The sequence below is a fragment of the Cyprinodon tularosa genome, unplaced genomic scaffold, assembly GCF_016077235.1.
Source record: "Cyprinodon tularosa strain WSP-4 unplaced genomic scaffold, ASM1607723v1 ctg1, whole genome shotgun sequence".
In the NCBI taxonomy this organism is placed as follows: Eukaryota; Metazoa; Chordata; class Actinopteri; order Cyprinodontiformes; family Cyprinodontidae; genus Cyprinodon; species Cyprinodon tularosa.
In genome coordinates this window covers 4,687,831-4,713,782 of record NW_024037781.1, presented here as the reverse complement: position 1 = coordinate 4,713,782, position 25,952 = coordinate 4,687,831, and the positions used below count along the sequence as shown (strand labels likewise).

General features: G+C 36.2%; 1 long non-coding RNA gene across 1 annotated transcript; it reads right to left on the bottom strand.

Annotated features, from left to right (window-relative positions):
• Nucleotides 1-17,213: 17,213 nt before the first annotated feature.
• Nucleotides 17,214-18,872, bottom strand: LOC119785589. The gene is made up of 4 exons (XR_005281064.1): nucleotides 18,345-18,872; nucleotides 18,195-18,258; nucleotides 17,605-17,741; nucleotides 17,214-17,307 (listed from the first exon to the last, which is right to left on the bottom strand). It is a non-coding gene; the product is annotated as an uncharacterized LOC119785589 (long non-coding RNA).
• Nucleotides 18,873-25,952: the final 7,080 nt, after the last annotated feature.

The following is a 25,952-nucleotide window of genomic DNA, read 5'->3' as shown; positions in this document are numbered from 1 at the left end:
GATAGACTCACATGTGACTGTGAATCCTGGCCTTTAATGTTTACTCTGTGTTGAAATGTTTGTGTGTTATGTCCTTTTCTTGTGCCGGGGATGTTTTTTGAAACCTCAAACTGTACCCTGTCATGAATAAATTGTAAAATATGCTTTTTCCCTCTCCCTCCCTAGTGTAGCACTGAAACTGAAATCTTCCAATAAAGACTGGTTGATTGATTGATTATTAATAAGTGTTTTTTTGCTTCTACCTTATACAGCTTTAACCAATATTCTGTATAAATGTTTAATCTCCTCTTAAACATAACACCCCTCTTTCCAACGTCTGCATAGATTTTCCAGAAGAAATCAGAGGTATTGAGCAATACTTCATTTAAATGATGCACTGGTCCCAAGTTTGTCTTATTCATTCTTATCCATTTGTTTCTCTTCACATTCAAAAATGTGTATTGACATTTTGAATGAAATTGACTGACCAATTTGTTAACTATTGTTTAGCTCTCAAATCTCCCTTTTGTAAGAAAGTCAGCTGAGGAAAAATCTGTTGTAATCAACCCCAGGTAGGTAAACAGAGACAGACATGCTACTAAGTACAGGTGCTGGTCATAAAATTAGAATATCATGAAAAAGTAGATTGATTTCAGTAATTCCATTTAAAAAGTGAAACTTGTATATTATAGTCATACATTACATACAAACTCATATATTTCAGATGTTTATTTTGTTTAATTTTGATGATTACAAATGACAACAAATGAAAATCTCAAATTCATCATATCAGAAAATTAGAATATTACTGAAGACCAATAAAAACAAAGGATTTATAGAAATGTTGGCCAACTGAAAAGTATGAACATGAAAAGTATGAGCATGTACAGCACTCAGTATTTAGTTGGGCCTCCTTTGGCCTGTATTACTGCAGCAATGCGGCGTGGCATGGAGTCGATCAGTCTGTGGCACTGCTCAGGTGTTATGATAGCCCAGGTTGCTCTAATAGTGGCTTTTAGCTCTTCTGAATTGTTGGGTCTGGTGTATTGCATCTTCTTCTTCACAATACCCCATAGATTTTCTATGGGGTTAAGGTCAGGAGAGTTTGCTGGCCAATTAAGAACAGGGATACCATGGTCCTTCAACCAGGTACTGGTAGCTTTGGCACTGTGTGCAGGTGCCAAGTCCTGTTGGAAAATGAAATCTGCATCTCCAAAAAGTTGGTCAGCTGCAGGAAGCATGAAGTGCTCTAAAACTTCCTGGTATGTGGCTGCGTTGACCCTGGACCTCAGAAAACACAATGGACCAACACCAGCAGATGACATGGCACCCCAAACCATCACTGACTGTGGAAACTTTACACTGGACTTCAAGCAACGTGGATGAAGTGCCTCTCTTCTTTTCCTCCAGACTCTGGGACCTTGATTTCCAAAGGAAATGCAAAATTTACTTTCATCAGAGAACATGACTTTGGACCACTCACCAGCAGTCCAGTCCTGTTTCTCTTTAGCCCAGGCAAGACGCTTCTGACGCTGTCTGTGGTTCAAGAGTGGCTTGACACAAGGAATGCGACAGCAGAAACCCATGTCTTTCATACGTCTGTGTGTGGTGGTTCTTGAAGCACTCACTCCAGCTGCAGTCCACTCTTTGTGAATCTCCCCCACATTTTTGAATGGGTTTTGTTTCACAATCCTCTCCAGGGTGCGGTTATCTCTCTTGCTTGTACACTTTTTTCGACCACATCTTTTCCTTCCCTTCGCCTCTCTATTAATGTGCTTGGACACTGAGCTCTGTGAACAGCCAGCCTCTTTAGCGATGACCTTTTGTGTCTTGCCCTCCTTGTGCAAGGTGTCGATGGTCGTCTTTTGGACAACTGTCAAGTCAGCAGTCTTCCCCATGATTGTGTAGCCTATAGAACTAGACTGAAAGACCATTTAAAGGCTTTTGCAGGTGGTTTGAGTTAATTAGCTGATTAGAGTGTGGCACCAGGGGCCATCAATTTTGAACCTTTTCACAATATTCTAATTTTCTGATATGATGAATTTGAGATTTTCATTTGTTGTCATTTGTAATCATCAAAATTAAACAAAATAAACATCTGAAATATATGAGTTTGTATGTAATGTATGAATATAATATACAAGTTTCACTTTTTAAATGGAATTACTGAAATCAATCTACTTTTTCATGATATTCTAATTTTATGACCAGCACCTGTATTTTTCTGAATCACAGTGTTTTTGTGTGCTGAATCCTGAAAGACCAATAGCTTTCCTTTTTCGAAAACAAAAAAAGGTAAATCCTATCAGCAGTCAGACCAAATTTAGTGATTTTACTACACGATAAATAAAACTGAGGAGGACGATAAGTTTGATGGTCAAAAACACAAGCACAAAAGATAATATCCATCTTACACAGGCAAGCAAAGCAACAAAAGTGGCTAGAGGGATCTTTAAGTCAGAATGATTTGCTACTGAGTGTCTTAAAATTCACTGCTGACATTCATGGCTCCAGGGGACCAGTGTCCCCCTTCTGATTTTATCTCATACCATCATAACACTGACATCTTTAAATCTTAGTTTAATGCATACCATGTTGTAAAAACAACACTTCAGGCTGCACGTCAAGTGCTTAAAGGCCCAAGCTTGTCCTTTTGTGACAGCCAGCATTGCCTTGAATCAGAACTGGCCAGATGACAGCTTGAGCCCTATGACTGTTCAGCACATGGCAAGCATTTTGCTTATCCAATGGGTTAAGAACCCAAGGATGACCCATGGCTTTTCAGGGATCATAATGTCTGATGGTGGCCCCAAACAATTTGAAGAACTCCCTGAGGAGGTGCCAGAAGAGGGATAAGGGTTGGTTGCTTTTAATACATTCTTCCACACTGACCCTCCCTAAAGGTTTATAAGAAAAGAAGAGTAGCTAAGTGACTTTGTCTGTACTGCTTAGAGGGGTAGAAGGTGACCAATGTTGTACAAGTTCATAGTTAAAAAGAATGAACTCTAAGTTCAGTTCACACAGATGAAAATGAACTAACTCACGTTCATAATTCACAAACCTATAAATGAACTAATTAATTTTCATTTGGTAACTTAAACCACAATCCTACATAATAGAATCCCATGTTTCATCCTTTAAAATTGTGATCATAATATATAGAAAGAAATGGAAAATACTGGATGCCATCAAGGTATACTGTATGTGCAGTTAAGCCAATTTAGCCAAATTAAACAGAAGTTCAGAAATATACAGATACATTCAGGTTCTGCTAAAAAGATCTGTATGATATCCTACGTTCCTCATTCAGGAGCAGATATTTCCCAAGATAGCTCAGATGCTTTACCTCGACGTGTTGCTTTAAATTTGAAGTGGACGTTGCTGATATACAGACCTGTTTGTTAAGTCTCGGTGTGCAGAGTTTGCACGAAAACATGAGATTTTTTTTATCTCCAAGTTTTTCTTTGTTATATCATAAAACTCTGCCAAGTACTCTGCAAAATTGGTGGTAGTAGTAGACAGGCTGGCCTGTCATACTACTACATATTAATAAGTACTGTAAAACCTGACATTATCCAATGAAAAGTGTAGTTATAAACTGAACGTGAGGGTGAGCTGTGTGTTGCTCACTATTCTCAGAATGAACGTCAATCTCATTCACGTTCATTACTTTCAAACTGGTCCAGGAAGTTCGCCATTGTTGTGAATAACTGTTATATTCAATTCCCAGCCAGCTGGGAATTCATATGTTCTGAAACTTTAAGATTTTTATTGCCCTCCCCGGTAGGGGTGGCAAATACCTTTTTTAATCAGATATTATTCGGACTTTCATATATTTTTTATGAGCACACGTCCTACTAGCTGTGTATTAGAACAATAAATGAAAGAGTTATTCGAGCTCAAATCATGGTCAAACAGATGATTCTGCACATACATGTGAAAAAATTCACCACAACTTTCATTCGAATATAAGAGTTCATTAACAAAAATTCTGCTTCAAGTCAAACATATTTCAGTTAAAAACCTTTGACTAAAAACTAGTGACACTCAACTGAACTAAACTACTATGTACAAAGAGGAAGGGGAAACATGGTTGAAAAATATATTACAGTTTAAGATGGATTTTGTGTTTGAAAAAACAAAATTTAACTGGAAGAATTTGGGATGTGATCAATTAGTTTTTTCACTAATTTAGAGCAATTTGAATGTTTTCCAACCAATTCACAATGCAAATCCATGAGGTGAATAAAACATTATTTTGCCAGATAATGTTTTATTAAATGATTGCTTAATCAGGAACCAGTAAACTTTGGTTAAAAGATTATTTACCCTCTTTGAAATAGCTAGCATACTTACTAAAACAGTGTGCCTAATTTAAACTTTTGTGTTTTACAACCTGTTGGTCAAATGTATGTATTAAAGATGTGATATACAGGAAAATAATGGGTAATCCAAAGCTTTTAAGTTGTCAGCTATCTATCCTCAAGTGCTTTTGGGATGATTAATGGCATTTATAGACTTCACACCGTTTATCCCTCAATCACTGGCAGTGTGTACAAAGATTGACATGACTGTGAATATGGTCTTTTTTCAAGAAATGTTCTCCTCAGTTAAGGCATCTTTTTTTATTTTTATTTTTTTAAGAAAAAAAAACAGTTAGAAACTGCTTTGGCAAGATTCATGTCACACTTTTGGAGACTTGCATATATGTGAATATTAAAAAAACCCCTCAGATTCTCAGTTCCTCGATTCAGCTATCAAACCACACACAACACAGTGTGTTTGAAGAAGAAAATATTCTCACTTCTCAACATTCAAGGATTTTCAATGATATTCCAACACAAACAACACATTTGTAAAGTTGAGGGAATAAATAAGTGTCTTGCATTTCTTTTTTTCAAAAGAAAATATGTAAAGTTTGACTTGAATTTCTGTTCAAAAAGCCCATGGTATTACAAGAACCAGCTTTTACATTAACATAAGAAAACTGTGCCTATCTGGTAGTGTCTATTACAACTTTTTGACTTATGAAGGGTTATTAAGTGAGGTTTGGTCTGGTCTTTCATGTTAAAACATGTCATCTAAAAATATGTTTTTCACTTATTTATCAAAACTGTCACAATGTCCAGACAGCATCAAATACATAACTTATTGTATTAAGCTGCTCTGCCTTCTCAGAGAGATTCTATTACAATTACAAAAATGTACAGCTCCCAGTCAAAAAAACAAACAAAACAGAGGTAAAGAAAAATCGGACTGGTGCGTCCACTGCTTATATCCTTTCCCTCAACAATGTTATTTTTGATCCATTGAAAAAACATTCGATATATGAAAACACTAAGTACAAAAAAATAACATATTTTACATGAAGCTTGTGAAATTTCTTAAAGTGGGTAAAATATATGTTCTTGGGGGAAGCAAAGTAATAGGCGATACTTATTGTTTGCTGTGCCTTCAATTGAGCTCAGGGATCAAACAAAAACTGCAACCGTTCTTCATTTGATAAACTACCTAGTTGAGCAGAATAGCTGGAAATTTTACAAGAATAAGAGCATCATTACTTTGTTATAGGTTGATTATTTGAATTAAAGTATGTTGCTTGAAAAGTCATTTTTTGTATAAATACATTTTCAAAAGGCTACTCAAAGTAAATGTAAGCAGATTCCACCAACCTCAACATAGAAATAGCCCCATCCATCTTCTCATTAACTCTAACAAACTTCTGTATGCCTGTTGAAGAAGAAGATTCCCTCAGGATGAGGTTGCCACCACCATATTTAATTCTGGTAATGCTAAATTCAGGGTGTTGATACTGTATATTTAATGGTAAAAGGAGAGTTTAGTTTTGGTCTAATTTGATCAGTGCATTACTCTGATATGTTTTCTGTTTCCCTAAATGACTTGTCACAATAAAATTACTTTTCTCATAACAATCACTGTATTCTTAGGAATGTTCAATGTAGGACAGATGATTGTTTTCTATGGTATGCCTTACAGTGGTCCTGTCAAGGAATATTCCAGCCAGATTGTTGGATCTCTAAAGCTTTTCTAGAGTTTCCATGGGTCTGCTTCTCTAAATAATTGCTTTTATTTTTGATGGAAAATAATCTTATTGGTTTTGCAGATATTATTTATATTTTTTGGATAGATTTTACATCGAGCCGTTCAATCCATCATCAAAAAAGAGGGATATAATAGTCAACCAAATGCAAAAAAAAGACCAAAGAAAAAAAGAGATATTGATACTTTTGCTAGGCATGACATGTGAGTCTCAAGGTCAAACCTTTCATGCTAGCACTGGCAGTCTGTAGCAGCTCTGAATATTAAATTTTTGTGTGTATTTGTGTTTTCCTGCACTTTTCTTTAAGCGTTATTGCTCATCGCCCTATTATCTAGTCATCACACTGACAACGAGGATGCTTGTTTCTCTATGTTGTATCCAGGCCCCTCACAGCGACTGAAAGCCTGCCTGAATTAATAGTGACAATTAATTCCTGCTGGGGATTAATAGTCATCCGTCTATCCATCCATCTACCCCTACTAAGTAACAGGGTGTTCCAGATGTTTAATCAGCATCAGTCATGGTGTACTGGGGCGCAGCCATCAAAGCAAAGGACACCATCAGAGAGAACATTAAAAGGCAGAATCTGTAAAAATCCAAAGCTTGCCATTAGGGGAGTGGTGGTTGTGTAAACTGCCGATAATCATGAAATCTTGTCTTTTCCCACATAAAAAAAAAACAAGAATGCACTTTACCAGTAGAATTGTTCAAATTGCCCAAATGAAGAAATAAACTGTAAGACATAATTGCTGCTTTGCTACGCATATGTGATCTGACAGTGGTTTCAGTATAGTTTTTTTTTTTTTTTTTCATTAAAATAGCTAAAACACAGCTAGATAACTTAAAACAGGGAACAGAAATTCTACTCCCCAAGAGCTACTATCCTCCATTTTCTGTCACTTATTGCTTTCTGCCACCAAATGAAAAGCTTTATTTGCAAATGCCAGCAAGACAACAAGGCTGTCGCTTTTGATGACTTTTAAAAAGCAGTTTAACCAAAGGTTAAGCTTGTCTACTGTAGTCTGCATTTCACTTCCTGCTATTAAAACTCTGTGGATAATAGTAAATTATTACTTTTTTCATTTATTGGGGGAATAATAGTTAACACAGTCAAATAAACACAAATAAAATGACTATTTGGCCAAATAAAACAAAAAAGACTCGCCATCAGAGCCAGCGGTACTTAACATACGCCTAGGCCAAGAGAGGGTTGCTGCAGTAAACCTGGCTGCCGTTACCGTTCGGAGGTCCGCTGGTTGTTGCGGTCCTCTGCAAATTCGAATTTTTATTTTTTTTTTATTATGCACTAAATCGCTAAATGGGCCAGATGGTGCTGCTTCAAAGTATACTGTTCTTGCCTCAAAGGATCTTAAAATGTACTTTTATTGAACAACGGCAACAGAAAAGAGAACTTAATACTTTGAGCTTTGTCAGCGCTCCCCTGGAAGCTGCTTCTGCCACGGTGCATGGTGGGACAGATGTTAATCTCAAGTACGGACAAGTCTGCTCTGATGCATGCTGGGTAAAGAGGGAGGGGTGAGAACAACATCCGGTTACTTTGTCAGTTCTCGGTCTGACATTCTTGTGAATTAGAACAGTACTAGGGCTAAGCTAAGGCTGATGACATTTCATGAGTACACAAGCACATGAGAACGCATAAGTACACATATTGAGAAATGGTCTGTTTCTCTGACCTGGATCAGTGTCCTGCCCGCTCACTAGGGTTGCTGGGACACTTTGGACGGTTCTGAGCCACATCTAGTGTGGCAGTCCATGGATCCTGCCTTCATTGGAGAGGAAGGATTGGACCAGGTAAGTGACTCACTCGTCATCTACTGTCAGACGATCGTGGTCACTTACCTGTGTAACTTCCTCCCTCCAGAGTATCAGTGATTGGGTGGTGCCCCACCCCCCTCCAGCAGTTGCTGCCGTCCACATTTCCACAGCAGCCCAAGTTTCTTTTCTGTACTGTTTAATCGTTTCTGTCATTAATTGTTTGAAACTTCCCATTGTCTGACTAGTCTTTAATACTTGGTGCATCTGTTCCATTTAGGACATCCTAAAATACAGTGTTTTTATAGGTGTGCACAATTATGCAACCATATTATTTAATTATGTTGGTTTTATTATTCTTAAAACAGATTTTTCTGCATTTCAATTATATAGAAATTGACCAAAAATTTAAACATTGATAGGGTTTGGGGGTAGTTTATTTCATTTTTACTCCCTTTATCTTCATAGATAAACTACACACAGTCTGCTAACTTTGTAGGAAATAATGTCAATAATGTCCTTGAAGCATTTTACCATTTTTCTGTCAAACAAATGTCAATGCATTTTCACAATTATTTGTTAATTCTGATATATATTTAAATATTCAATGAGTACCATGTTAACCGGAAAGAATATCAACTTATGAAAACTCTGAAAGCAAACTGTAAAAAGGCAAAATAGCAGTGATACCCAGCAGAAAAAAAATTGTCAGTAACTCACACAGCCCAATAAATGGATAACATTTTCTGTTTCAAACCAGCCTGTGGGAAAAATGAACCAGCGGGATACCTACTTGAGCTGTTAAAACTAAGCGACAGACACAATCCCATCAGTCTGATGTAATTTTGTTACATGACTGGGCAAGGGCTGGTGGCCGCAGCTCAATATACAAGACATTCTTAGATTCCCCCTGTGACATCATAAATGCAGGCGACACTGAGGGTCAAAGACGGGGGATTACAGCCCAGAAATGTAATCCACCTCTGAAACAAGCTTTAATGAAATGAGCCTTATACCAACAGAGAATATAAGGCACAAACAATCCTGCAATGGACAATGTATGAGACACACAGCAGAATGTTCATATTTTAACGCATTGAGTCAACAAACATGATATGACACTATATTGGAATCATTGTGTTGATTGATGATTTAATTAGAGATAGGCTGTACTGGAATATGGGGATTTAGTTATTTGGAATGAGCATCTGCAAGATGTACATAAACACCTGTTCCATATGAAGAATTCAGAAAGGTTTTGCATTTTAATTTATATTTCCATGCTGTAGTTAATGTCATCAGACACATATCTGAGTTTTATGGATGCAAATGCTTTGTATTGGAATAAATGCTGCATTTATTTCTAAAGGGCAGGGATTAGTCTGATCATCCGAGCATTTATTCAACACAGGCTGGTTGGGGAAGCATGCAGCTGTTGTTGTTCTTTTTTTTTTTTCTCTCTCTTTTTTGCCATGAACAGGCCAGTAATCAGACAAGAGGAGGAGCTTACAATTGTAGAACGGGACATAACCCTGCTCAGAATGGATTTGGTCAAACTAATTTACAGATGTAACTATTTTTGGCTCCCCTAACCAGCATTCCAAATGTTTTACTGTACAAAACTCTGCTCCCCGCAACGTTCTTCTATGACACTTCCTATCACATAAAGAAATAAGAAAATGTTTTGTATGTCACATTTGTCCACACCAGCAAATGTATGAAATTCACCTGAAAAAACATGTACCTAATGCACTGTGAGATAACATAAGACATTGGAGTAGGCAATTTTACTGTAAAATACACCTGCACAACTTTTAAAAGGTGCAGTGAAGGTCAGAGCTAGGATTTTTGATTTTTATTGATTAAAATTAGTAATATCACAAAAATGAAGCTGGTCCTCATCCAGTGACACCGAAGAACACTATGGGGGACAAGCAATTCTATTTTTGATGGAATTTTTCATAGATCCTGAAGCAAAACCAAATATAAAACATTATATTTTAGCTTAGAATAAACTTCAAAGTTTATTGCACATGTAGTGTTTTTTCAAATATTGACAGCTCAAGACAGGTCAGCATGGGGTACCATGCGACTACCATTGATTAACTCTTGATAGAAGCTTCCATGTTGTGGAAAGACAGGTTATGGCTGATGGTTGGACTGTGCTCTTCTGGGGATCTTTAACTATCAACACTGTTCAGCCCTTGGTGAGCCAAGAGTCTTTGTTTGATATCCACCATTGTGGTGTTTACTGGTCCCTATTCTGGGAGATTAGTGTGGTCTGCTCTTATTGTAGATGTCTTAGCCACTGTGCATTATTTTTATGTGATGCCTCTTTCTTCCAGATACCTTTCCGGTGTTGTTCAGTTTCCAGTCTTAGTGGGATGTATCATGTGTCATTATTCTCCCACTAGGATTACACCTCATCTGGTTCAGTAGAGAACTGTCTGTTTGTTTGTTGGGCTTCTATATTTTCTGTCTACCTCTTCCACTGGGCAGCCTAAGCTTGGAGTCTTTGTTTGGCAGTTTCAACAGCATAAGGTATGGCCATTTAATCACTTATTGGGTGTTCTTTTACAAGAAGCACCCTTCTTGAGTTCCAAACCTTGGTTTACTTCTTACTGTGTTGCTTTGATTTTGGCTTCCAACCTTCTGCTCAATGGGTGACACTGTCAACTGTGGATGTTCTTAATGTTATCTTGGCCAGGTATTCCAAGAATTACAAATGTTGTACTGTGTACTGTAAAAACATAAATAAAGACACACACAAACGCACACCCACACACACACACACACACACACACACACACATTGTAAGCAAATTTCAGCGGAATATATATATCCCCAGCTGAAAATTGCTTACAATACAGTTTAATTCAAAATGCAACCATAAATGCACAAATTATAAGATTGTAATTACAGGAATCATTTCTAAGCCCACACAGACATAAAGATTAAGATGTTCAGTTTGTAGATGAAAATGATTAAGATACTTATGTTTGATATATTACAGTTGTTTCTGTCTGTAAACCAATGTCCTGTAATTATAACACAGAGTAGCTGAATACATCTTCCTTTGTTTTAGATTTCCTTCTGAGAAAGTAATTTAATTGCCTCTTTCACATAACAATGACCAATATTATAGTGTCCAAAAGATTGAATGCTGTCACTCAGATGATCTGCTCAAGCCATTACAGCTTTAACAACTAGTTTACATCTCAGAAAGTACTTTAAGTAACTCTTGCAGCCTCTTTGTCGCTGATTGAAAGTGAGTCTTGCTATATTTTCCTGAATATTGAGAAAAGTCAGCCAGACATATGTCTCTTCGAGTAGGCTACAGAAAAAGCACAAGGCCAAAAGTTCCAGTTTGTGTGGAGGAAGGAATGACGTCACCAACTCAATTCAAGTCATGTCTCAAGATTTTAAGGTCTATAACCCAGAACAACAAACTTTAACATTTTCTCATTAACACCATTACATCACACTCCTCAGCTGTCCTGGGATTAACTCAGGTCATAACCTGCCTCTTACTATTTGATTGCCACAATTAGGCAGCAGGCTTCCTGCGATCATATAAGGATAAACAGTTACAGATTGTTGATGGATTGACTTTCCTTTAGCCATTTGTAGTTTTTAGTGCCTTTTTGCTTATTTCAGAAGCTTTTACACATTTGAATGCCCAAACATGTTTTTGTAACTATAAAGGCCTTAGATTTCAAAATCCACAATTGTTAAAATATGTCTTAGACAAAAAAAATAAATGGGCTACATAACATAATTCTTCACTCTTAAATAAAAATTGCTTGTGTTTTTCTAACTTTGGGGCATTACTATTTGGTGACTTGGTAAATAAAGAATCTGAGCAAGAAATTTTGTCTTTTAGATTATGCAAGAAAAATATGGTTCGACAAAGTTCAAAATCTAAGCTTTAATTGCTTGACTTGATGTTCTACTAATTTCTTTTCAAGCCAGAAGTCAAAGATGATTTCTATCACCTTCACTGCAGGATTCATCAATCAGAAATTATTATGGGACTTCACACAGTGACAACAGGGCTTAACCGGGTGATTGCATGCCACTAAAGAGAAAAATAATGTTGGCCTGTGTGTGAGGATGAAAAATAACAGCCCAAAGTGCAATTGGGCAGCTCTCTCAGTTAACATTTATAATGAAAGGGTGACATCTGCATGACTCCCTGGGGGCCCTTGTCTGCTTTGATTATGGCACATAGAAGGCATATTTGCATTATTATAGGTGCACTTTTTGTAACTTTATTTTGCATAATTTGTGCATTCAGAAAAGTAAATATCAACAATTGTTTAAAAATATCTGAGATAATACCCTTTTCAAACTCCATTTCTGAAAAAAAAATTCTGAAACCCATCACATCGTTCCAAGCAATCATCCTGCCTATTGCTATGTTGATATGCCTCGAAAATGTGAGGAAAATTATAGTGGGGAACAAATAGAGCTTTGTCCTCTGGTATTTTCTAAATACCAAGGGGTCAATGTAATTTCACACCATCAACATCACCAAATTAGGTGTGAGTGAGAAGAGAGGACATTCTAAAGAATGGTACGTGAGCACTGTATCACAAGGTTGAAGTGAAGTCAGAAGTGTTAATTTCACAATTTAAAGATGACACAATAAGCTAAAACCTAAACTGCTAGAAGATTCAGAACTGATTGGTATTTCAGTGAATATATATATTTTTTTACTGCACTATCTTTCTGAAACATCTTCCTGCATGTTCCATTTATTTTCATTTAGAAGAGTATTATCTTATCTAAGGCATGTGGAACATATAATCAACCATCTTTTTTAATCCATTATTGTATTTTTATAGGAATTTATAGTGATAATATGGTGGAACTTCAAAATGGAACATCCCATCTAACTAGTAACAATAAGGCCGCAAGTCTCAAAATTTTATCTTTTTTTTAGTCTTTTTTAAGTAATTCTTGACATAAGCTTTTTTTTCCCCATTACAAATGCACCCAATAATGACAGAATTGGGATCCAAGAAGCAGAGCACACTTGAAGCTCACGCACGTAAAGCAAACTGTGCAGTTTTTACGCACAAAGCGAGCTTATCTAATGCATGCTGGTTACATCACCGAAAATGGTTGAACAATAACGTCATACCCCTTGTTGGAAATTGTCTGAGCTACTAGTTTTAAAATGTTGACGATTACAGGGTCTCTCTTAAATAATATGTCCTTTTGTATAACTCCAACAGAGTCGGACATGTCAGATGGAACTTTAAATTGCATTTTGTTTGTTTACCCAGGTATAAAACAAAATATGTACATGAAAAAATAGTTTTGAAACGTTTTTTTTAGAAATTTTGAAGCCTCCTCTTGAAAAGCATGTGGATGAAACAACACGTGACTGTCTTTCGGGCCTTTTGTATAAATAGATCAACATAAGAAGGCGTCAGATGGGTCATTAACCAGGCTCAAGATGTTAGTATTTTACAAATTGTGCCCTGAGAAGGTTGCTAGTACCTGGTTCGATCCCTACAGCCTGCACTCTGGGTGCCAGAGCAAAACCCTTAACCCCACACAGTGCTCCCTGGGCGCCACACAATCGCAGCCCACTGCTCCCCAATGTGATGGGTCAAATGCAGAGAGTGAATTTCCCCACAGTGGGACAACAAAAGGGGATTTATTATTTATGGTACAAGTTGTAAAGTATCTTTGTTTTTTGGCCTTTAGAGGTCCTTTACTTTGTTTAGCATTGAGAAGTGGTATGATATAGCAACTTCGTAGAATGGGTGGCAGCCACAAAAGAAAGGGTGAATGGCCTTTAATGTATTTCTCTTCAGGGTGAAAGAGAAAATAGTTATATTTTATAACAAGTAATATTTGACACGCTAAAGGCAATATTTCATCATACATTTGCCTACAGGTGACTTTGAAAAAGCTTAAAAAAGTAGAACCTTTCAACTCTGAGTCTTGCCCTACCCTACCCTACCCTACCCTACCCAGGAACAGATAATATGGAAGCATGTTTATTTCAAAGTGAGTTTTCAGAAATCGGAAATAGGTTGAATGCCCCTGCGTGGCTAACATTCTGACTTGTTTTTCCCAGTCTCTGGGAAGGACTGAGATAATGGATTAATGGTATTTCAGAATTTTTATAAATCCTTGAAAAGCTCTTTAAAGACTTTTTGCCAGTTTTTCTAAAATATCTTGTTCCAGCATAGAGGAAAGCCATCTGTCTTTGTGTCTTAGTAGCCTTTGCATTAGAGATGGTAACAGACAGACCACACGATCTCTGCTTCTGCTGACATTTTTTTTTTTTTACTGGCCTGGGCATGTTACTTCATTAACAACCAAACAATAATATTACACTACAATTCGATAAGTGATACTTCCTAATGCTCTTCAGACTGTTCATTTTTCAGTGAATATTTAAATCACATAAGGCAATTTTTTAAACACAAAAAAAGAAAAACAAATTCCATATACTTCCATTATTTCGATAACAGCATATTCTATAGCCTTCTGGTTTGCTGTTTTTGAGATGCATACCAATGGCTCCAGGTAATAGGTAGCTGTAATGGCTAAGCTCTGTGAATGCAATGCAACATTTCTATGCTGAGCACCACTGGGTTTCCTCTCATCAAATATATTGCCCCTGCATTCCTTCTGCTTAGCACTATGCTGCACCTTGAGCTATTTATAGCAAAAACATATTGATCACTCCCCTATCCCACCCTCCATCATGCTGCCAAGAGTGGGGGACATAAAAGCGAGAGGGAACATTTTATGGCCTACCATATGCTTATGCATGTGTATATTATGAAATGAGCTAACCTGTAATTTAGTAGCAGACTCAGTTAAATTAAACAGTTCCACATACTAAATATGAGTGGAGAGAGATAAAGGCAAAGGAACTTACTTTATTGGTGTTCTTTCTCTAGTGGAAAGGTTGAAGACATTTTGGTTTCTTGTTCTGGAGTGATGGTAGAATAAGGAGGGAGACAGATTAATAAGCCGTTTCCACTGGAGTGTGTTGTGTTAAAGGACCACCAATCAAAAAGCAAAGCTTTGACAGTTTTGACAAGTAGATATGACTAATCAGAATTTTTTAGCCAATCTTGATTTCTGCATAAAAATTTGACCGATAACCTATATTTTGGCCAATTGTAATTTCTCAGAAAAAAAGATCAGTCAAAAAGTATTCCTTCTAGTCTGTCTGTTGTGAGGGATTTTTGATTATCTGTAATAGAAACAGACAATGTCACAATGCATGTCAATATCTGTGTGTGACAGAGCTGTTAAGTAACATGTAAATGCTTATTTAACTTAGATTTACTTAGACAACATTTATTTAAATTCTATTTGGGCAGATTTTCTGTATACCATTCCACACTTTTTTGACTTAAGGTTGCTAGATTGATTCACATGAATTACTCAAGCTTTCACCACCAGCCTGTCAATCTTTGAGTGTATTGGCTCTACTAGACATAGCTATGGGCTCAGCTTGTACTATGATTATGATTATCTATATGTGTCTCTTTCATCCCTTGGACATGAAAACCGGTCTGCTTAACTTTTTACCATTACCTTTCAAACATAGAAAATATCTTATGGTAAGTGTTTCTATGATCCGTTTGTATGTCTCCTTTTCTCTCTTTGAATACCCAGTTGGCCTCAGCGGAAGGCCGTTCACAAGGAACCTGTTTATGCAGGAGGTTTCTTCCTGTTGAAAGGGATTTTTTCCTCTCCACTGTGACTGTATGTATGCTCTGTGTGAGGGATTTTTGTAGTCAGTAACAAGCAGGTATCTACTGTTGCCACATGCTCATCCAGGAGGGAGTGAATCCTGCAGTCATTGATTGAATGATATTGGTGGTCTATTAAAGTGCACTGAGATGACATATGTTGAGAATTTGCAACATATAATAAACTCAATTTAACTGACATCAAATACATTTCAATTAGAAATAATCAAAATGACTAAGGCTCTAATCTAAAGCATTTTATCAGTACATAAATGCAAAGATGAATCAGAATCTTACAGAGAAAGTAAATCCTACTTTCTTTGTTCTACAGAAGACACTCTCTCATCAGATTCAATAATCACAAAATGACAGCAGTCCCAACAATCCTATCTGCTTGGCAAATGTGTTTCTTTTAGGCCATGTGGAGATTGTGATTGCATAAAAGCTAGAAAATCTGCTTGGGGTTTTGAGGGCTTCGACAAAAGGGTTTGTGGGTGTTCATCAAGCTGTCCAAAAGCCACGGTCTGGACTGAGAGCCAGAGTATGCGCTTATATTTGGCTTTAGCAGGTCCAACATGGCAGCTGTCTGGCCAAAGGATGATTGGTATGAGGCTGTGAGAGAATGTTCTGAGAGGAAATTTTGGAAAAACAAGCTTGATGATGAATGACAAACCACTCAACACATACTTGGCAGTGACAAAAACAAACGAATGAAAAAAAAAAAAAATAAATAAAACATCTGCCTACCTTTATCCACAACTGGCTACCCTGCTGAAAAATAAATGTGCTAAGTGTACTAAAATTTAGCATACTTTTGTGTACTTGAAGGCACACTAATCATTACTATACTTTAAGTGTGTTTATGATTAGTTAACTTGAAGGATGCTATTTTGGAACAACTAATTTTGTACTAAATATATTTTAATTGTAATTAAATTGTGGACAAGCTCAACTTGAAGTGTATTTAGTGTACTTTGATGTGCTAAAGTGGAACAACTTAAAGTATATTTTGTATACTTTAAGTATATGAGTTTATATGTACTAATATATGCTTAATTAGTCAAATTAAAGTGCACTATGGTTGTATTATAACTACATTAAAAATGATTTGTTAGTGTCTTAAAAATATATAAGCTTTATACTTTTAATATACTCTTACTGTGGTAATAATATGCTTAATTATACTGTTGGCTTATTCCAATTACTAAAATAGCATACTTTGCAGTTAATAGTAAATATACTTTATCATTACATTGCTATACTACTTTCTACCTTGCACATTCTTGCAAATGTATTAACAGTATACTAAATGCTGAAAGACTTGTGGATATACTTCCGTGCAGATGAAAAAATATACTTTAATGTATTTGAAACATGTCCAAATTATAGTACATTACAAATAATATAACTTGTACTATCTCAGAATGTATAAACATTTACATATCGACGTTAACCATTTTCATTATAAAACTTACAACACATTTTCAAATATTGGTACTTTAGTACACTTTGTAGAAATATGTCAATTTCAGGCAGCAGACCTAAACATTACAAATAAACTTTAAAGAACGCAGAGGAATACTGAACAATGAAAAACAACATTCCTTATTATTGCACCCCTAAACCCTCCCACCATACAAAAACACGCCCACCACACATTATTTTCCTTTTTTTGGCTGAACTGCTCATTGTTACATTTTCGTCTGATGGCCGTGCGCACATCAGAGACACTTGTCTACGGAAACTCCAGAAGAACAGCGTCTGTTAACCAAACAGAGAGATACTGTAAATTCATAGTATTTTTGAGCAGTACATCAGAAAAGTCTGACAAATTGTATCAGTATGATATACCAGGGTCCATAAGTGCACCAGAAAAAAAAATTGTCCATTTCAGTTGAATTTAAATAAATCTGATGCATCAAGTGGTTTTATCAGATCTGATCAAAAAAATTAAACAAAGTAACAACAAAAATTGTCAGAGATCTCAGAAAAGAAAAAAATTATGAATCCGCAGAAAGAAAGGGAAGAAAAATCCTTAAGTTTCCTTGTTTTTCCTACCACCCTCCAGGGAACCGGATGGCATTCAAATTGGGAACATCCTGCATCAACATCTCTGGTGGAGTCTAGTCCAGTCCATACAATGAACTGCTCAGCTGTAACAGCAGATTCTGCAACTATGTAAAAAAAAAAACAGCCTGCACACAAATGTGCAGAGCAATTACTTCAATTGGAAAATAAATCATGTAATCACCATAATATAAATTGGTTTTTACCACATTTATACAGACAAAAATATAAAGTAAAATTATCAATTTACATGTGGTTCACTGTCTAAGAAATCATTATGGTCAGTAGTCAATACTTGTATCTGGAAAAAACAATCCAGGACACCTATGAAGGGTTAATTTTACGTTAACCCCTTGTGGGGGTTTTACAGCAACATCACACAAGATGTAGCTAGCTTGAAAGTGCATTTTCTTTTTTAGAAGAGCACATGGGGGGTGTGTTAGCCTCCTTCTCACTGTGCTAATGCATTCAATAAATCAAAAGAGCTAGTAAAATTACATATATTACAAAACATTATATCCTGACTGGTTTTACATCTCAAAAAATATATATATTTCATTCACAGGTTCATGTGAACTCACCAGGATATTCTTCAACACAATAATACAGCAAATCTTCCTGCTCAACCGATTACATCTCCTGTTTCTACAATACAAATATAATAATCAAAATCGCGTTTTATACAGATATCTTAAGATTTCAAAACCAAATGGGAATGTTTTGAAAGTTACCTCTCTCCATGCAGACCAAGGCCTTAAAAGAAAAGCACGCTAGCTCTGAGCAGGGAGGAGCCGTGACTAACTGCTGTGCAGGTGTGGTGCATTCAAAGTCTATGGGAATTCTGATATCAGTACTGAACCAAAAACTCCCCAAGACTAAAATTCTTGGGGAGCTACTACTTTACAGACATCAAGGCCAAACAACCTCCACATATCACTCCTATATGCATGAAGTGCTGTCAGCGACTTTTAAATATGTGCACTCACCAATTGGTCTTGTTTGCAGTAGCCCTGCTTTGATCCATTAAACAATACTAATGAAATGTTCTTTTTTGAACACTTGAGACAATTGTAATGTGTTAAGTTTATTTCTTTTGCATTTGGCCAGTATTAACTTTTCTGTTGCAATGTGGGTTATGCTATTTGTTAGATCATAATGTAGCACTGCACCAGCTTTAAACCACTTGCTTTTCAGCAGAACACACATTTTTGTGCACCTGTACTTTTGAAGTGAACATTTAGTGTTTTGTTCAATGTGGTTTTGTGTGTAAGATGTATTTCTTTTTCAAAACTTATTAAACATTACATAACAACTGCAATAATTGCTATCTGTGTACTTTACACACAGCACAAAATTGCATAATAGGGTTTAAGTGCATTTTTGTAGTTATACTATTGAACACTTTCCAAAAGAATTACCTGAAGTACAAGCGTATATAACTTCACTTCATAATTAGATTCAAATGTAACTTAAAATGCACTCAAACTTAATATTACAGTGTCGATATTAAAATGTGTACTTTTAAAATATGCTTTCAATGTACGTTACAATGACAACTTTGAGCATACAATTTAAAATATAGCAAAAATATATGTAAAAACAAATTTAAAATAAGTACACTTTAGAAATTACACATAACTTTCACTTAAAGTATACTTTTTTAATAATATATTTCTATAAAGTGTAACATAGTGTAATTATGTTAAAGTGTGTTAAAAGTATTAGCATGAAAGCGTAATGTTAGTATACTTTTTATATATTTACAAAAAGTACAATTTGTCTAAGTACATTTTCAGTAAACTATAGGAAATATGAATATACTTGAAATACAATAAAGCACATTTTTTTTTTACCAGGGTAGTTTTAGCAAATTAAATTTGAAAAAAGTAGGGTCAGTTTAACGCAAACTGTCATAAAAGCCAGTAGAGTTTCAGAAATTAAAAAAATGACAAGTAAAGGACTTTTCACTAACTAAAGGTTTTTTTTTCAGTGAGAACATTTTTCAGCTTGAACCATTTTTTACTGTAATAAAGATCTGGGTTGCCTCTTAACACAAAGTCTGGAACCTTGCAGAGAAAGTGTGCCATCGTTTTGCCCTTGAATACATATGTTTAAAGTCAACAGGAAGAGCAACAGAAAGTCAATGCATAAGTTGACATTTAAGTATTGATAAAAAAAATAAAATAAAAATAACCTTGTGATGAAACTCTCCCTCGAGAGCATCTATTGGGAACAATAGTTATGGCAGAGACTAAACTCAATATGTTTAATAACACTACATAATAGATAATATACACTAGATAATAATCATTGCATCTAGTTTGTAAATGGCTTTTCTCAAATTACATTGCCACTCAATTTTTAATAGTTTTAAATTTCAAAGTAGGGTTTTTATTTTGAGTAAGGCTAGGGTCCTCTCAGATGCAAAGTTAGAAGCAATGTTATTAGGCATCAGTACAACCAACACCAGCCTTTGATGGTTTAAGACCTCTGAGAGAAATATAACATGGCATATTTGCCATCATGTGCACGTTTGCACAATGTAAGCTATTTGTTAGCACATTTAGAGAAAAATGCTTGAATATCTGAGCAAAGTCAAGGAAGAAGTACAGTAGCTGGGTGAGCTTTTGAACCAACCAGAATTATTAAAGCATGTATTATTCAGAAGTTTGAACATATTAAACCTGAATAAGATAAAGAATGAAATGAAAATCAGTCATTATGCTGTGCAAAGTCAGTTTTAGCGTCAAGGTAGACATCTCTTCGTTCAAATGCAAACTGGGGGCGTTATGTGTACTTAAATATTTCTTCCTGTGTATTTCTATAATATTAGAGTCACTGAAAATATTTATGAAATTTGTAAATATATATTAAATCTTTGGGGACTGAATTATAAAGATGTAATCTTTATGTAGTGATTGATCACCTACAAAGTATTCCTCAGATCACCACCAACACCTAACTAACTGTTGGTTGCTTTATATGCCCTTCAAAAAATATGTGTGTGAAAATTCATTTATTACCATTTCTGCATTTATTTTCTGAGAAAAAAAACAGAGAAAGATGTCTTCTATTTGAATAGGATTAAAATGCTTCTCTGACTGTGGACCTCACAAAAAAAACATCCATTCACACATACTGCCAGTCCAGACATGGCCTAAATGTTCCTCTTTTTTTTTTACTGTTGTAGCCTTTGAGATATCTATTAAGGCTCCCCCTAATCACAGAATGTCGTGATAACACCTCCCACGCTCACTCACGGACTTTCCCACACATGCAGGCTACCTCATACACGAAGTGTTGCTCCCATGCTGTCACTTAAATGACGACAAAGCTTTACGTGAGAGTGTTCAGGAAAGAGCTTGGCTGAGAGAGGTGGTCACGTAATTGATCAAGGTTGGCAAAGCAGGTTGTGGAGCTAATGAATCAAGACAATGGGCAGTCGGTTTAATTATGGCTGCAAGGAGGGAATCATTAAAGGGGTTCAGCTGAGGGAGGTGAACTCTGTTCATAGTTCCCATTCGGGTCATATGATAAGGACCTTTATCGGTTGACTCTAATCGCACACCATTACTTTCACTATAAGGCCCAAAGCTGGCTTCTTATAAGATTCCTGTTTGGCCTTGAGGTCCTAGTAGGTTAGCTGCTATCAGACGGATTAGCACTTTAGCAGATTGTCTGGTTTTACTAATGATGAGAGAACAAAATTAGCTCTCTTAGAGTTATTTGGCACTCTTTAAAGCTCCTAGATCCCAGCTCCCCCTAGTGCTATTTTGTTCTATCAAAAAACAGTTTGCCTCAACTAATACAAAATTAGACTGACTTTATGATGCCCTTATCATTCAGCATTTGATGTCACTAAAAGAACGGAGTTAAACAGCGAAAGTGAGGGTGTTTAGATTGTATGATTTATTGTTTCATTTATTTTTTAGTTGTTGCACAAGAGGCAAGGTTCTTTGAGTTGTTTGACTCTAGAGCACTCTGTTTTTGTGGAGTGCTTGGAGTCAGAATAAGCTGGGAGCTACTTTATCTTGACTATCGAGATAAATGCTCTCCATCTGTCAAACTGTTGGCTAGCTGGTTATGGCTGTTAGGTGGTAATTGATGTTGGGTTGTTAAATCCCTTCAATTCCCTGCTTGTATTGAAAAGTTTTGAGTTATGATCTGTTATTACACCACAAACCCAATCTAATTTTTAAAAGACAACCTTTTATGTGATAGCATGACTTTGGTGGATCAAATCCAGATCTTAACCAGGCAGTTAATATTACATTTTAATACATGTTGCAAGGGGAAAAAAAGCATTGTGCCATACTCGACCTCTTTGAAGAAAATAAAAATGACTTATTGACTTTTATCTGGAGTAAGATGATATTGTGAAAATTATTGATTCATAAATCAGCTCAGATGATAAATTAGTTTCGGGAAAATGATTCAAAATTGCCTAGTGGTAAGAAAAGGCAAACCAACTGGGAAATATGGAAGTTAATTTCATTGCTCAAAATTAGAAAAGCAATTAAAACTCCCAAAAGTGATAAGTAACAACATTGCCTCTACTTCGCAGCCAGGGAACATTACTGAAGGAAAAGCGGACATTGAGGTACACAAACATCCTTTTTGCTGTCTGTTGAGGCCACAGGTATCCTCCAAATGTGCACAACTTGCCTAAGACAGAGATGGAAATATGGGGCAATTATATATTGCATGTGGGAATCATATCAAAGACGTGGGCCTATTTAACATGCAGTAACATTAATAAATAGAACATATTACATTTCATATCACTAATGTTTCACCAAACAGCAGACAAATTGCTTGGAAAAGTTGCAAAAAACTGCAATGATCTGGTAGTATAAATAATTAGCCCCAGAAGGCCATTATTTACCTGATTCCTTTTTTCTTGTTCAGAATAAATAATAATTCAAGAAACTTAATTGTCATCATCACACCATATGAGACATAATATGCAGTGAAACATTTAAAGAGACCTCTACAATCTGCAAAACACCATTAGAAAACACCATTAGAAAATATATATAGTATTTAAAAGCAATATTAAAAATATAGACCACCAGTGCAAGAAAAGTTAGAGGAAGAACCTCAGGAGAAAACATGATATAATTGTAGCAGATATATATAAAAAAGAAGAAACATGGGCAAATATTACGGTATATTCAGCATCTATAATGTAGAAAGGAATTTAGTGTGTACTTTACATAGTATATGCATCATGCACAACTAATTCCAGTTCAGTCTTTGAGACAGGCCGATGGTCTGTTTGGTTTAGGTGTTTTTGTGTGTTTCATTGCGTCAAAGTGGGAGTGTGCGGCTGCAAGGGGGGGATGCTGAAGATGAGTCAGGGCTATGTGAAGTGCTAATGAGACATTATCCTGTAGAACGATTCTCCCTGTAAGCAAATTGATGTACTTTAGGAGGATCATCTCAAAACACTTCATGATGGCTGGGGTCAGAGCCACAGGATGGTAACTGTCAAGGCAGGTGATGTACATTGGGAAAATGGAAAGATGTAGAGACAGGTTGAAGATTTCTATATCCCAATATAATGGGTGCCATTTGTGCCAAAAATATGTTCATGTGTGTTGTGACTTGTCCGTGTGTCTATTTAAGATGTGTGTCTGACGTGCTCCTGTAACAGAAGCTGTATATGCAGTGGGTTTGTGTGTACAGTATATGCCAGGTGTATATGCTGTGTGCATATGTATTGTGTCTATGTGAAATATGTGCATATCATGGGTTGTTCTTATTTTTCTCATTATATGTTGTTCGACCATGTTGTGGAACCTGTAATATTTGCCTACTGTCACATGATATTGTTTTGCTCCATCTCACTGTTGTTAACACCTGTCTTTCTCCTCTGTCGTCACATGATTTTGTTTGCTCTGTCATTCAGACCTGTCGTTAAAACCTGTCATGTTCCCCGTTTTCATTTGACACTTAATTCCAATTAACTAATGGGAAAGAAATGCCGTTTACAGATAAATTATTAAATTAATACCTAACTGTCATGTGGGATTACTTCAGGCTTGTTTTTATTTTCATGAAATGTTAAGGTTTATTTCTTTTTTTCTCAATGTATTTTGCTGTGATTCAAATCAAGGTTAAAACTAGTTTTACTAGTTGAATGATCAAAACTCTAATTTGCTTATCGACCAGGGTTTTAGACTCTAACCTAAAAGGTTGGACTCCTGAATCCGGCTGTTAAAAATCCAGTTGTCTTTTACAAATTTAGTAATTTAGGCTATCAGAGACATTATTAACCACCAACCAAATAAATGTGTCTCTGTTCATTTGGATGCTCCTGAAGAAGGAATCCAGCCTAAATGATAAATCGTTCACTGTGTAAAATGAACTCAAAAGGCCATGGGTTAAAATACAATGGTACCTTTATTAGCTACAATCACACAGTACTATATCTAATAATTAAACAAACACTAAACACTATTAAAAATAAGCAAAATAAAAGGGAAAAGGGATTTAAGAGTCCATTCAAAGTCTGAGAGATGTTCAACGTTTAATGCTTAATGCAATTGAAAGTGTCTTTTGTAATAGCAGCAGATAAAATTTGAATAAAACCTGAGACAGAGATGTTAACTGCAGTCAAAATAGTGAAGTTTCCTTCAGTTTATGGTGAAAAATGAATGATGACTCAGAAATGCAATAAACTATGATGAGGCTGAAAGACCCGTTGGCTTAGTTGGCCCCAGGGGATCTGGTTCTGGTCTGGTCCAACTGAAACAAAGAGAATGTTAGCTCACGATGTAGCAGTTAGGTTCAGCAACTCGTTCAGTCTGTAGTGAGCATTAGCATTGAGTTAAACTCTTAACACCATCAACAGTTAAATCATAAAGCTTATTTAAAAAAAAATAAAAAATAAAAAAAAAACATGACTATCTATTCTACCTAGTTCACCCAAGCAGAGCACTTATTAAGCATTAGATGGAAAGGAGGGGGAAGGGTTAAGTAACTTTTTTGGTTCGGTGGAGTGAAGGCCTTCAGCTCGATCCGGTTTTCTGCAGACCGTCTTTAGTCCAGTCCATTTGTCCAACAGCAGCTGAAAGAGCTTTGGATCAATCAGATGTAATAATAAGAGGGGATTTGCAAGGTGGTTAATTTTATAACTCACGGTACACAGAAAGTTTCAAGTTTTAGCTACAGTAGTTAGCTCGTAGCCACAGCCTGTAGCAGCTCCTCGGTACTGCTCCGTCTCTCCGTCTCAGGCAGACATGGTCTTGCGGCTTCTATTGGCTCCTTCGGTAAAACAGCAATTGGGGCCCTGTTGTTCAGCGGTTAGCAGAGCTGTATTAGTTCTTCTATGTCTCTGCTGCAGCAGGACTCAGGACACACTGCGTTCAACTTGGTTTGAAGGATGAATAAAAACACAGCTTTCAACTCCTTCTGAAACGCAGGAAAAAGGCAGACTGACACTGTCCAGCCAGCGCAGACTTCTCCGGAGGGATTTGGTTGCTACTTAGCATAGCCTTAAGCTGGAAGCGCTTTGTCTAGCCTTCAGTGACACAGAGCTACCGGCAAAGTAGTACATTGTATCGGGAAGCTAGCTCTTTTAAAATCTACGCCGGAGGGAGCTTTGTTTACATCAGCGACAGCTGATTACAACAATTTGTATAATTTTATGAGATGCACAAATCCATTTTTTTCCGATCAATCCAAAACCAATACCTTGTCTGATCATATCAGCCTATTTCCTATACCGAACTGATTTTTTAAAATGAATTAGCCTTCATTTTACAATGTGACGTAAGGTTTTAGCCTTGATATGAACATTGTAAAAGTATATAAAAAAAGATATAAATATACATTATATTATCTCTTATCAAATAAGCAGTAAAAACAAACAAAAACAAATAACAGTTCCATGTAAATTACACTGGATTGGATCTACAATCTCTAGTCGCTGACAGTTAGTATGCGAGCCAATATCCAGGTATTCGATTGATGCATCTGACATCTACTAAACAGCTTTGGTGGCAACAAAAATACAAAAAAATGCACACGCAAAAAAAATTAGGCCACAGTAATGAAACAGATGCAAGATTACATTAATTTATTGTATGGCGCATCGCAGGACATGAGGCAACAATATATCCATGTAAATTTTAACAGCACAACTTAGGCTGCAGTCCCAATTTGACAATAATTATCTACGTGTATTTTCATTGTGTGATGACATGTGGAAAGTTACAGCTGGGTTTTCTGGATATTGCACAACACGCTGGAGTACCTTTCCTTCCCTTGATAGTGCCTTGCTGATGATCCTAATAGAGGTGAAGGAATAGGACTAAGCTAGTGTTTGCTGTATT